This window comes from Leiobunum rupestre, chromosome 3 (genome assembly GCF_980474605.1).
Source record: "Leiobunum rupestre chromosome 3, qqLeiRupe1.1.hap1, whole genome shotgun sequence".
Lineage (NCBI taxonomy): Eukaryota > Metazoa > Arthropoda > Arachnida > Opiliones > Sclerosomatidae > Leiobunum > Leiobunum rupestre.
This window is the reverse complement of record NC_143386.1, coordinates 17,401,155-17,414,274: the sequence shown is the minus strand read 5'-3', so window position 1 is coordinate 17,414,274 and position 13,120 is coordinate 17,401,155. Positions and strand designations below refer to the sequence as shown.

The following is a 13,120-nucleotide window of genomic DNA, read 5'->3' as shown; positions in this document are numbered from 1 at the left end:
GATAAGGTTATTGCCAGTGAGGATTCTCGTTGCACCACATGTGATTGTTCTAGTGGTTAAATGGACCACCCCTTGAGAAAGTGCACTCATCGGACATTGGCAAAAGACGCTGATAATCCTGGTTTTCGTCAGCCATGATGTTAAGGAAGTTGCAGAATTCGTATCGGTGCTGCATGTCTCCCCATTGTGTAGTGCTTGGTTACAACGATACAGACTATCTATTTGCCACACCAAGGTCATTGCTAGGAACTCTGACGCTCGATTGAGGATATGCAATGAATTATTACCCTAGCTGATTTTCATTGATTATTATTACGTAAGGACAACGTATTCCAAGTCAAAGTTCTTTCGGCCTTGTCCATAGAACCTCAGATTGGTGTTATGACTTTGTGAACAGTTGTGTTTCTAGGGCTACAGTTGGGAAAACGATTTCTTAATAACTGGTTTACTGTACGGGCGTGCCATAAACCTACACCGAGAAATAGCTCAAGCATATGGGTGCGCTGCTCCCAATTGTAACGAGGCATACTTAACTGGAATTGGTAAATTAAAATAATTATTTTATTTCGTAGTGGTACAGCTTTAAATACTAAATGACATTTTCTTTAAGATTAAACTTAAGTAAAAAAACAAATGACTTTAGATGTCAAATGATTTTTGTGGTTAATTAAGGCATAGAATTTTTTTGATAATTTTCGATTAAATAACAAGTAATAAAAGGTTTTTGCCTCCTACGACCATCTTGTTTTTTCATGACCTCATATTTCAGTGAAACATACGAAGTTAATTTTAACCTTTTAAAGTCCGCTCTTTCACTTTATCATTGAAACTTTATTTGCAACCTACCGGTGAAAAATAAAGTTTTTTCAAAATGCCCTGATTTTCATGAAAATTAAAATTTTAAACCATTATAAGTCGTTGAATACCTCCTTAAATTTTCTTACTTCTACAACACAAAGTTTTTGTGAAAAACGCTTGTGTCTATCAATTTCAAACACCTTGTATTGGTTATTTACTAAAAAAGAAATAGTAACAATTTTTTTTTAATCTGGTGAAGGTTTGGTAAACATTTTTAAACCAAAGATAAATCTCAAAAGGTCGGATGATGTAAGTGCCGATAGAGGGCGCCTGAAATTAGATAGAGGTGGCGCCATAGGCGTGTATATATTCCTTGATAACGAGAAAAAATGGGCTTAATTGAGAGGGAGAGTCCCGGAATAGGTGTTAAAGTTATATTTTTGGTTCGCAAATAAGAATTTTAAAGATTGTAAGTACTAATAAAAATACTTAATGTTCCTTTCAAGAACAGTCTATTATTGTAAGTTTACGCGCCTATTCGACTTACCCCTTTTGGCCGTTACTGCATTTCCTCATTTTATTTGCGTAAGTACTTTGAATACCCCAAAGTATTTCAAAGTAATGGCTTTAATTCTAAGTTCAATTGTAAGTTCCCACACCGAAATGTTCATTAGTAAAATGCCCTTCACACCGAAAGTGCCGACATCTAAAATTCCGGAAATAACCTACACACTGAAAAAATTTACCGAATCAGCCGCACCGAATTGCTCCAGATTTCTAAGTGTTTATGTTGAATTTTGTTCGTAGGCTTTCGGAAAGGTGCATATTAATAGAATACATCGTGTGACGAGAACGGAATACAGAAAACAGTTGTATGCCAAACTTTTGACGGAAGGGAAGTTGGCGTTCATGACAAACTCAAAATATTTCTATTTGTTGGCTCAACAAAATAACATCGTCAACAAATATCACGAAGTTGAAGAGTATCTTTTTCTGCAATACATTTCCATCGCACACAGCAAAACCTTTCCGTGCAGCATTCAGTTTGCTAAAGTGTAAGATTTTTATTTAAAGAACATTTAACCTGTAGTAGTCGCTTCTGAAAAAGGCGAAATAAAATTTATTTCCCCCTCTCTATGGTGGCTCTTATTCACTATGTGCAGGCAGGTATATCCATTTTACTCGCCACGTTTTATCATAAGGTACCAAACTTTTTTATCTAGTTATTATATTTTACAAATATATTTTTAAAATAAAGATTTAAAGGCCTTTTATAAAAACTGCGTATTCATTGCACATGTATAAAACGAAAATGGGTAATTGTAGGCGCGACCATACAACATGTTTCAAATGGATTGAGTCACAAAGGAAAGCTTAAAAACTTGTTGGTTTAACGGTAATAGTTAATGTAGGGAGCTGTTAGCTCGCGTGGCTTGCCACCACCCTCATCCGCATTGTACCCGGCCACCTGAATTAATGGCTTTAAAAGTCGCTTGATGACGTAGGCCTAAGGTGGTGCCTTGAGTAATTGCCTAGCCTAGCTGATTAGCTATAAAGAAGGTTGAAATTATTACGATCTGGGAGGCTATTCTGTAAGCTTCGAGACCGTGATGTCGATCGACATCTCTCTCGATCTCGAACTGAGATGTCGAAAATTGCCAAAATGGTATTCTGTAAGGAAGTTGTCGAACTTTGAGATGTCGAATATCGACAACGCTCTCGAAGACGATGTCGACAGGGTAAAAGCTGTCGAGATCGCCTTCGACTAGCTCTCCTCCAATGATATTCCATTTACAAAATATTTTTATTGATGTGATATTAAAGATGGCCGGAATGAATTTAGCTCGTCTTGAGCTACTACAACTGGCAAGGGAAAGCTTTTTAGCTCACAGAAAAAAACTTTCGCCGATTATATAGACTTGAAAAACATATTGTTATAGAATTATGTGAGGAGCTTCGTGGGCCTTTGTTAGGCCAGAGGAAAACGAATATACCTGTAGATAGCAAGGTAAGAATTGAACTAACACCTTAAATGTTATAATATTTATTTAAATATATTAATTTCAGATATTAATTGCCCTACGTTTCTATGCGATTGTGTGTTGGCCAAGATCTATTCCTGGAAGTTAGCCAGCCTACAGTTTCTCGTTGTCTACGGGATGTTTCTAAAGTGATTTTAGACGTTTTAGCCTCTAAATGGGTGAAATTTCCATGTGATGAAGTTGAAAGGGTTTCTACGCAGATGAGGTAACTCAATATAAACATACCCAGATATAATATACAAATGTTAAACAAAAACATGGTTAATTTTTAAAGATTTATGGAGAAAACAAACTTTCCGGGGGTAATAGGAGCAATAGATTGCACGCACGTAGCCATTGTATCACCATCAAAAGTCAATGGTGAAAACCGAGAATATCTCTATGTGAATCGGAAAGGATATCATTCTATAAATGCTCAACTGGTAAAAGATCAGTTTTCTAAATGTATGATTAGTTATATACCCTTTTCATTATTTTTACACAGATGTGTGATTATGATTTGGTTATTTCACAAGTAAATGCATTATTTCCTGGGTCAACGCATGACACTTAAGGCCTTTTCACACGAGCCAACTTTTTGATCCAACTAGATGAGTCAACTTGAGTTGAGTAAACTAGTTGGTTCGTGTGAATAAAAGTTCGATGAGTTGATCCACCAAAAAAGTACGCGAGAAAAAAATGGATCACTGATCCATTTTTGCTGACTCAGCATTTTGATATGAAAAGTTGGCTCGTGTGAAAAGGTCTTTACATATACAAAACATCCGGAATATCTGCTTACCTTGAAAATACATTTGAAAGAGGCCAATTGAAAGGGTCTTGGCTGCTAGGTAATTTTAAACAAAACTGCTATTTTAATTTAAAATTATCAAGACACAATCTTTGGTGTAATTGAAGAAATTTATTTCTAGCACTTAATACAGACTTAAAAACCTTTCCAATTACAAATAAATTAAGTTTAAATGAATTTCTTCTAATAACATTTTTGGTAGTAATAATATGTGTTTTATTTCAGGAGACAGTGGTTACCCGCTCCTTCCATGGTTAATTACTCCAATCTCTAAGCCCGCAGTTGGATCTCCTCAGGAACGTTTTTCACTCTGTCAGCAATCTGCAAGATCAGTTATAGAACTCTGTAATGGAGTTTTGAAACAGCGTTTCCGCTGTTTGCTCAAGGACCGCGTACTTCATTATTCTCCTGAAAGAGCATCCAAAATAATTAATGCGTGCGTGGTGTTGCACAACATTTGTATTTTACGCGGAGTACCAAATGATTATATGGAATTAGAACCTTTAGAAGCTGGTGAATATGGCCTTGATGATGCCATATGGATTGACAATCGACCATGGGAAGATGTGGCACCACCTAGAGGAAACCCAGTGGAGAATTGCAGGACAACAAACCCGTGACCAAATAATTCGAAGGCGTTTTATGTAACGAATGATAAATAAATTTTAAAATGCTCTTGGTTTTATTCAATATGAATCGCGTTGTAAATTTTTTTTCAAATTAAATATCACTTTTACCTAATTATTTTTAAGCCATAACATGAACTAAGGAATTGATTAAATCATTTGTCCGCCTATTGTTGATAGTTTTAGTTTTTCTATGTTATTTTTCTCTTTCTTGATTTCTAACAATTGTTTTTGTGAAATAGCAAGATCTTCGGTGGCTTTCGCGTAACGGGCAAACGAAGACGCTATATCCTTATGTACATCATTCTGAGAGTCTTGTAACTTTTCTAGCAGAGTTGTAGTACTACCAAGTTGAGTTTTTGAATTTTGTTTGCCTTCATTCATTTTTTTTCGCTTGATAATATTCTCTAAAAAGTAAAATATAAAATGATTGTACGGCAGTTTTTGTAAGGGTATTAATACAACAATAATAATCAGCAGACAGCACGCGGAGCAGTTATAGCGCAAACAGCGTCATTGCATTTGGCTCGTTTAAAAGTTAATTTGTCGTAATTAAAAAAAATACTGATATTTTGAGTATATTTAAACATGATCTGGACTTTTCCATTAAGTCACCACTACAGTCCTAAGTCATCTTGCGACTCATAAGGCCCTATAACCAATGGCCGGATTATATTGCATACTCAACTTACGTTTGGCTGCTTTTTCAATACATCTCTTTTTTTCCGCATTTGAATAAACCTCTGTATTGCCGTCCGACTCGCCTCTAATACCATCTATCAACAAAACGTTTTCAATTGATGAATTGTTACGGTTAAAAACGGATGCTGATGTATTTGGTTCCAATGTTGAGATATTGATTGTTAGTGAGATATATCAGTGAATGGTACGTTGTTACTACTGAAAGTATCCATTTCAGCCTGATTGTTTTCCATCACTACAGAAGATGCCGGCTGAGTGGACCATTAGTTTTTTGTTCCATTTTAGTTGGCTGGCTAGGGCATTATAACCATTAAAATGTGCCAGAATTTAACGTACTTCAATAGGTAGACCATATTCTTTGGTATCAGCTATACCATCTGTTAATTCTCTCCCATAAACAGCTAATATTTTTTCTTCAAGAGTTGTGAGAGCTTCCGTAGTCTTTTCTCCTCCTCCCGTTCCATTCAAAGACTTTTTTATTCGAGCTACTTTAGATTTAAAGTTACTTTTCCAGTCAGCCAATACCTATTAAATCATTAGTATATGCAAGCACTGAAGACTAATAATAACAACTTACTTTTTTCCATTTATCCGCAGTTTTGCAGGGTCCTGTACCATCAGAATTTAATCTTTCGGTTAAAATATTCCACATTTTGTCAGAATAATCCGCTGTAAATCTTTCGTTTGCTTCAAATAGCTTATCATAATTTTCTGTTGCGAACTAGAAACGCGCTTCTTGGTCCCGTTCATTTTCGGCACGTACAACAAAATTAAAATACTTGGACACGTGTTTATGTTTTATAGTCTGCTAATAATATATACTAGTCTTCTATTCGTCTTTTTAGTTACGCGGTTGATCACGTGAGGCATCCCATAAAACGGAAGTACGTCAGACTATCGACATCTAAGTTGAAGTCGAAGATCGACAACTTCAGTATCGAACTCGAACGAAACGAGTTACAGAATCCCAATTTCTGTTCGAGAAGAATCTCGTTCGATAAGGATGTTGTTCGAGATTTTCTTGGAGTTCGACAACTAAAAAAGTTACAGAATAGCCTCCCAGGTCAGACCAACTGAAATGAGCATCATATAATATACTATCTCAAATTTAAAATTTAGCTTTGGAAAAAAGTGGAAAAATAAGAAGCGACTAACTGTAAGTTAAGGTAAAGGGTTATTATAATATTATTTATAATGGACTGGGTGATTACTTTTTCTTTGTGATAAAGATCGATTGTTTAGGCTTAGTGCCCAAGTTATGCTAAATACCAGTGTTTTAGTTTTCATTGAGATATCGCTCATTTTTATAAAATTTATTTAGGTTGCTTTAGTGCGCTCATCAAGTAAATTGACAGTGTGATTAAAATTTGGTTAAGTATTAATGGTCAGGTGCATTTCTAAAACGATGTTATGGATTTTTGTGATGAAATTACTCTTCGGTTGTTAATACTCAGTGCGTTCATTTTGATTAACGACAAGGTGATTAAGATAAAGTTTTTATGTACAAAGTGGATGAGAAAACGCACAATCCAAAAAATATGTTCCGTTATTATAGGGCATTTATTTAATAAATGTACAAATTTAAATTTAATATGTAAGATATACTTATTTCATCAGGAGGCTTTGTGTATAATCATTTGATAAAAATGCTTTGGCCTTAGAGTAAATAGATCCGCCGTTGATCTTATGATTGTTCTTAACTTTTCACTATAAGCGAACTCTTATTTTAATTTAATCAATATTGAAGCGAAGTAATTCATTATAGTTGAATCTCTTAGTAAAAGTGTGTTTGATTGGTATTTTTGAATCACAAACTGAGACAGACTCCCCCGAGCTCTTCGGTTTCCTCTTCCTTAAAAAATTGTCGAGGTCAACGGTAATAGTTAGCGTAGGGAACTGTTGACTCGCGTGGCATGAAGGCCTAGCCACCACCCTCCTACGCGTTGTAACCAAGCCCCCTGAATTAATGGCCTTAATAGGTTGTGCCTTGGGTATTAGCCTAGCTGATTATTATTATCTTTATTTTCTTCACTCACTGGATTTTTCAAAAGTTAGACCCTTTAATTAGATTGTCCCGAGTGATCTAGCTAAGTGATTTCTCGTTTTAGTAAAATTCTAAAACCACCCACGCATTCCTGACATTTTTTAACAGAAACCGTTGTTTGTAAAACATTAACAACTTAGTCTTACACCCTGACAATTTGTTCTTTTCTCAGTTTTCCAGCAAGTTAGATCTAGTATTTTTAGCACATTTAAAATATATTAAATAAGTCAATCTATAATGATATATTGTTTACCTTCAGCATAAATATCCTTCGCGAGTCCGGCATTTCCGAGAAATGGGACCAAGAAAGCTTAAGGACGTACACAATTCAGCACAAGTTGGGAGAGTCCAAAGAAATGGTTTACATCAATGCCGCCGATTTATATTGGGCTTTCATTCTGCATTTCATTGGTATCCTAATTTCACTGATTGTTTTGAGTGGGGAGTGGATATTATCTTCATGCAACAAAAGGTGCCGTAGATTAAAAGTGTAGGCTGCAATTCATGAAAATAAACTGAAGCGAAGCGAGCTACTTAAAATCCTGAATCTGTCGATCGAGTTTATTGACTTTTTGAGTTATACATGTTAAGTTATGGTTGTAATTTATTAATATTTTCGTTAGGAATATTTCAGTATGATTTTTCTGATTCTATTATTCGATTAACCACGGGGTGGATGCTCAGTTTGGCGGATCAATAAAACTTTGAATCAATTAAAAATATAACAGAACTAAATGTGTAAAAAATGGATAACGAGACTATTTTCATGTAAACCCTTTAACTTACGCGAGGAGACGACCCCAGGTGGTGCTCACCGATTTCGTTCAAAGTTGGGGGATTGTTAGACCTAGATGAAACATGAAACCCGTTAAAGGGAAAAGTTACGCTGGGCTTCCGTTTTGCCATGGCAACCAAAAATGTTTTTGACAACATAAAATGAGAAAAAGTCTACGTAAAATAACATGCGAAAATGACAAACTTCAATAAATCAAAAAAATGTTATTTAAAAAAAATAATCAAAATCGTAAAATTAACATTTTTGGATTACTTTGGACAAATAGGGGGGAATAAAAACCATTTTGGGTGAACTCGAGCTAATTTGAATAAATACGTCGAAATTTTAGGTAAAATACAAAATATTTGTAAAACTTATGCCGTGATAACTGCCATATATTTTCGCCGATAAATCTTAAAATTTCAACATTAAATTATCTGAACGATGTTAACCAATTTTTAGATTTCGATAGAAAAACGACGCCATTTTATAAAATGGCGGATACAAATATAAATCATGGGGCAATAAGTTAGGTAATTTGTATCCGATTAACCCAAGATTTTCTACGTTACATTATCTACCCGAATGAATTCGTGCTATAGATTTTTATAGAAATCCGACACCATTTTGGAAAATGGCGGATATCAATAAAACTCATCGTGCGATAAGTTTCGTAAATATTCGTCGATTAATCAGATATTTTCTACGTTTCATTATCTGCCCGAGTTAATTAGACCTATGGGTTTTCCAATAATAATCCGACGCCATTTTGAAAAATGGTGGATATAAATATAACTTATGATGCAATAACTGCCGAAATTATTGGTCGATTTACGTGAAATTTTCTACATTACATTATCTGATCGAATAAATAAGGCCCTTACACTGTGATAGAAATATGACGCCATTTTACAAAATGGCAGATATCAGTATCTCATAATGCGATAACTGCCGAAATTATTTGTCCAATTACTTGAAATTTTCTACTTTACATTACCTATTAAAGATAATAAATCCTATTAATTTTAATAAAATTCGAGGCCATTTTGGAAAATGGCGGATCTCATATAATTTCCGTAATTATTCGACATCAAATCTGAATTTTTCTGTTTCATTAAATGATCGAATAAATAAGTCCTTTCTATTTTGAAAGAATTCCCAAGCCATTTTGCAAAATGGCGCATGTCTGAGAAGTTCCGTAATTATTCGTCAACTATTCTGAAATTTTCTATTTCTGACCGAGTAAATTAGTCCTATTTCTTTTGAGAGAAATACTCCGTTTTTCAAAATAACGCACATCAATGTATCCCTTGGTGCGATAAATTCTATATTGTTATTGTTAAAAAAAAATTAGGAAACTTCATATAAAATGGGTAAATTTTAATACATTTCGGCAAAATTCAATAATATTGATTTTTTAATATTGTTAATTCAGAAAATGGTTGTAATTCAGGAAATTTTGGGTAATTTGGAAACTTATTGGTAATTTGGGAAATAATTTGTTATTCTGGAAATTATTGGTAACTCGGGAAATTATTGGTAACTCGGGAAATTATTTGTAACTCGGGAAATTATTGGTAACTCTGGAAATTATTGGTAAATCGGGAAATGATTGGTAACTCGGGAAATGATTGGTAACTCGGGAAATGATTGGTAACTCGGGAAATTATTGGTAACTCGGGAAATTATTGGTAACTCGGGAAATTATTGATAACTCGGGAAATTATTGATAATCGATAATTATTCTAATAACAATCAAGAGATATATTGTTATGCGCTATTTTGCATACGGCAGATTTCAAATTAATGTACAAATAATTTCGGCAGTTATAAGATATTGATATCTGCCAATTTGTAAAATGGCGTCATATTTCTATCACAGTGTAAGGGGCTTATTTATTCGATCAGATAATTTAATGTAGAAACTTTCACGTAAATCGACAAATAATTTCGGCAGTTATCGCATCATAAGTTATATTTATATCCACCATTTTTCAAAATGGCGTCGGATTATTATTGGAAAACCCATAGGTCTAATTAACTCGGGCAGATAATGAAACGTAGAAAATTTCTGATTAATCGACGAATATTTACGGAACTTATCGCACGATGAGTTTTATTGATATCCGCCATTTTCCAAAATGGTGTCGGATTTCTATAAAAATCTATAGTACGAATTCATTCGGGCAGATAATGTAACGTAGAAAATCTTAGGTTAATCGGATACAAATTACCTAACTTATTTCACCATGATTTATATTTGTATCCGCCATTTTATAAAATGGCGTCTTTTTTCTAAAAATCTGTTTACATCATTCAGATAATGTAATGTTGAAATTTTAAGATTTATCGGCGAAAATATATGGCAGTTATCACGGCATAAGTTTTACAAATATTTTGTATTATACCTAAAATTTCGACGTATTTATTCAAATTAGCTTGAGTTCACCCAAAATGGTTTTTATTCCCCCCTATTTGTCCAAAGTAATCCAAAAATGTTAATTTTACTATTTTGTTTATTTTTTTTTGAATTATTTTTTTTTATTTATTGAAGTTTTGTCATTTTCGCATGTTATTTTACGTAGACTTTTTCTCATTTTATGTTGTCAAAAACATTTTTGGTTGCCATGGCAAAACGGAAGCCCAGCGTAACTTTTCCCTTTAACGGGTTTGATGTTACATCTAGGTCTAATAATCCCCCAACTTTGAACCAAATCGGTGAGAACCACCTCGGGTCGTCTCCTCGTTAGTTTTTCATCGTGTGAGAGAACAAGAATGGGCATGTTGTCTGAAGTACCAGGTTCCTGACGACCATGTTTCCCCAGCCACAGCTATTTTGCATAACACAAATTACATAAATATATATTATTTTAAACTAACACGTTAGGTAATATCGCTTCAACCTTCATCATGTTTAATATTTTTTTGTTAATCACGATTAACCGTCGTTTATTGTAAATCATATTAAAAACATTACCCAAAAATGGTTGTTTATAGTGATTAACCAAATTGATATGTGTTAGTGCCGTTGGTAGTTTCATTATGTTAAATATTACGACCATGATATAAAAAGTATGTTTAAACGAATTAAATGATCAAAATCCAATTGCTGGTTTTTTTTCTCAACTCGTCATAGCAGATCTAGCGAATCACCTTCTGTAATTTTCCCATCTCTGAATCCGGATATTTGCCTAGAAACTAGTAACATTGTACCGCCGGTGTAGGCCGTTATCTGATTTCTATATATCAAAAATCAATTTTTTTTCTTAAAGAGGCTATAAAACTGGTTTATATTATTAAAAATAGAATTTCCAAAAACACCCGAAATAGCAAAATTGAGGAAGCTAAGAAATTTTATTTTCCCAACTAAACTAAATTTAACAATTTGACAATAATAAACACTTGCTTCCTTTATGAATGGGCTTTTTTTTAAAATTGAAATCATACATGTTTTTTCGAATTTTTTGACATCAAGCTAACCTGGTAAAGAATAATTCGTTTAGGACATCCTAGCTTAAATTTAGTAGCTGAAGTATAGATTTTAAAAATAAATGATATTTAAATGTATGGTGTGATTTCTTTAATTGTTTTCCAACAGTTCCCAAATGGGGAAATATTCTGATTCAAATTCAAACAGGACATTTTTCATTAAATTTGTGTTGTTATCCGATAAATATTTCATTTTTCGTTTGTTATTATCTCCATATCAACTGTGTGTTTGTTTTAACGGGAAACGTCCATTGTAAACACACCGTATCAGAGTAATACGCCCTCAATCGACAAAACTCTGGTATTGTATTGGATAATAAAAGGGTTTACTTTGTGTCCCCGAAAAGGTTTAAATTTAGTAAAATTTTGACTTTATATTCATGTAATTTTATTCGACAACTCTAAGTGTAAGTTAAAAAAATAATCGTCATTCTTGTGTCTTATAATAAAAAAAATTAGCCCTTATGTAATTAGTTGATCAACTTTGGTCAGAAATTGGACCCATAAAACCATAATAAAATTTTTAGAAATATTTTGTTAAATTTTTTAAATCATGGTTTGATCGGTTCCAATTATCATCACAATTTATCAACCACTTTTGCAACGGAGGTTAAGTGAAACAATGGTTAGACACATTGAAATATTAGATTTTAAAGAGTTTGTGTCAATAGTATTTTTTTAATTTTTTGGCTTTTTAAGATTAAGATCTTAGAATTATTTAAGGAACCTTTATTTCGAATTGAATTGGGCTTCAGATTTATTATTTATATGGAAGTTTTTCATATAATTATTAAAAAATTTCATTTTTATCACTGATTTATGCATAACGTTCTAAAATGGTCATCAACGCCACTTGTTCAGGGAATCATTTTAAGGTCGGAATTATGATGGTCTGTCTATAGTCTTATCACTTTTATTGTTATCTATAATGATGGCAAACCTTTATTTGAAATCTATTTACGGCTTTACAAGGCAGCGTCGAGTATATTGGCTTTCGACAAACTGCCCAATGGAGCCTTGACGAATGTTGAAGGATATGAAATAAAAGTGTTGAAAAAGTTGGCCAACGTTTTAAATTTTTGGTAAACAATAAATATTTTAATCCGGTAAGATCTTGGTTTTAGTTAAAAGTGGTTTTCTGAGGTGCAAGCACACCTACTACTAAAGAGTATCTTAATTTTAAACGCCAATTATATGCCACCTAACTTAAAATTTCTTTGAATTCAAATAATATCCACCATAAATTGTTCATGCTTGTTATGCGACCTTAGGAAAGAGCTTTTCAAGTTGACCTAGTAACATGAATAGTTAAATAATTGTTAGATTTTTATCTCCTGGCAGACGATTTGCTACTAAAAAATACAAAATGTCTGCATAACAGGTAGATATTCTACAGCTTCTCGAATAGGCTCCATTTTAACTCAAAAGGCTTATTGCTTCTTGATCAACTACCCTCTATTACTGTTTGCCTAAAAGCGTTAATTAAATTTCATGATATTTATGAAATCCGCCATTTTGCGTCATTATAGTAACCATAACACTAAGACGTTTTATCAGTATTTGCATTGCGTGTCAATGCTAGAAAACCTATTTTAAAGTGCCTATTTCCAGCCCAATTGTAATGGCAGGTAATGAAGTGGATTAACGATTAAATTAATAAAACATTTAAATTCTTCTTAAATATCAATAAAAACATTTTAAGTCGGCGTTCGGTAAAATGCTATGGATCACATTCCAAATCGTTTAATATTTCAGAGATTTATAACACGGACAAAACTTAACGCAGCGCTTACATTGGCCATATGCTGGTTGCTCATGAGCACCGTCATAGCCATCTTCTTTGAGAGTTCATTA

At 33.4% G+C, this 13,120-nt stretch overlaps 1 long non-coding RNA gene across 1 annotated transcript; it reads left to right on the top strand.

Annotated features, from left to right (window-relative positions):
- Positions 1-1,161: 1,161 nt before the first annotated feature.
- Positions 1,162-7,781, top strand: LOC149949715 (uncharacterized). The gene is made up of 3 exons (XR_016479958.1): positions 1,162-1,267; positions 1,606-1,853; positions 7,262-7,781. It is a non-coding gene; the product is annotated as an uncharacterized LOC149949715 (long non-coding RNA).
- Positions 7,782-13,120: the final 5,339 nt, after the last annotated feature.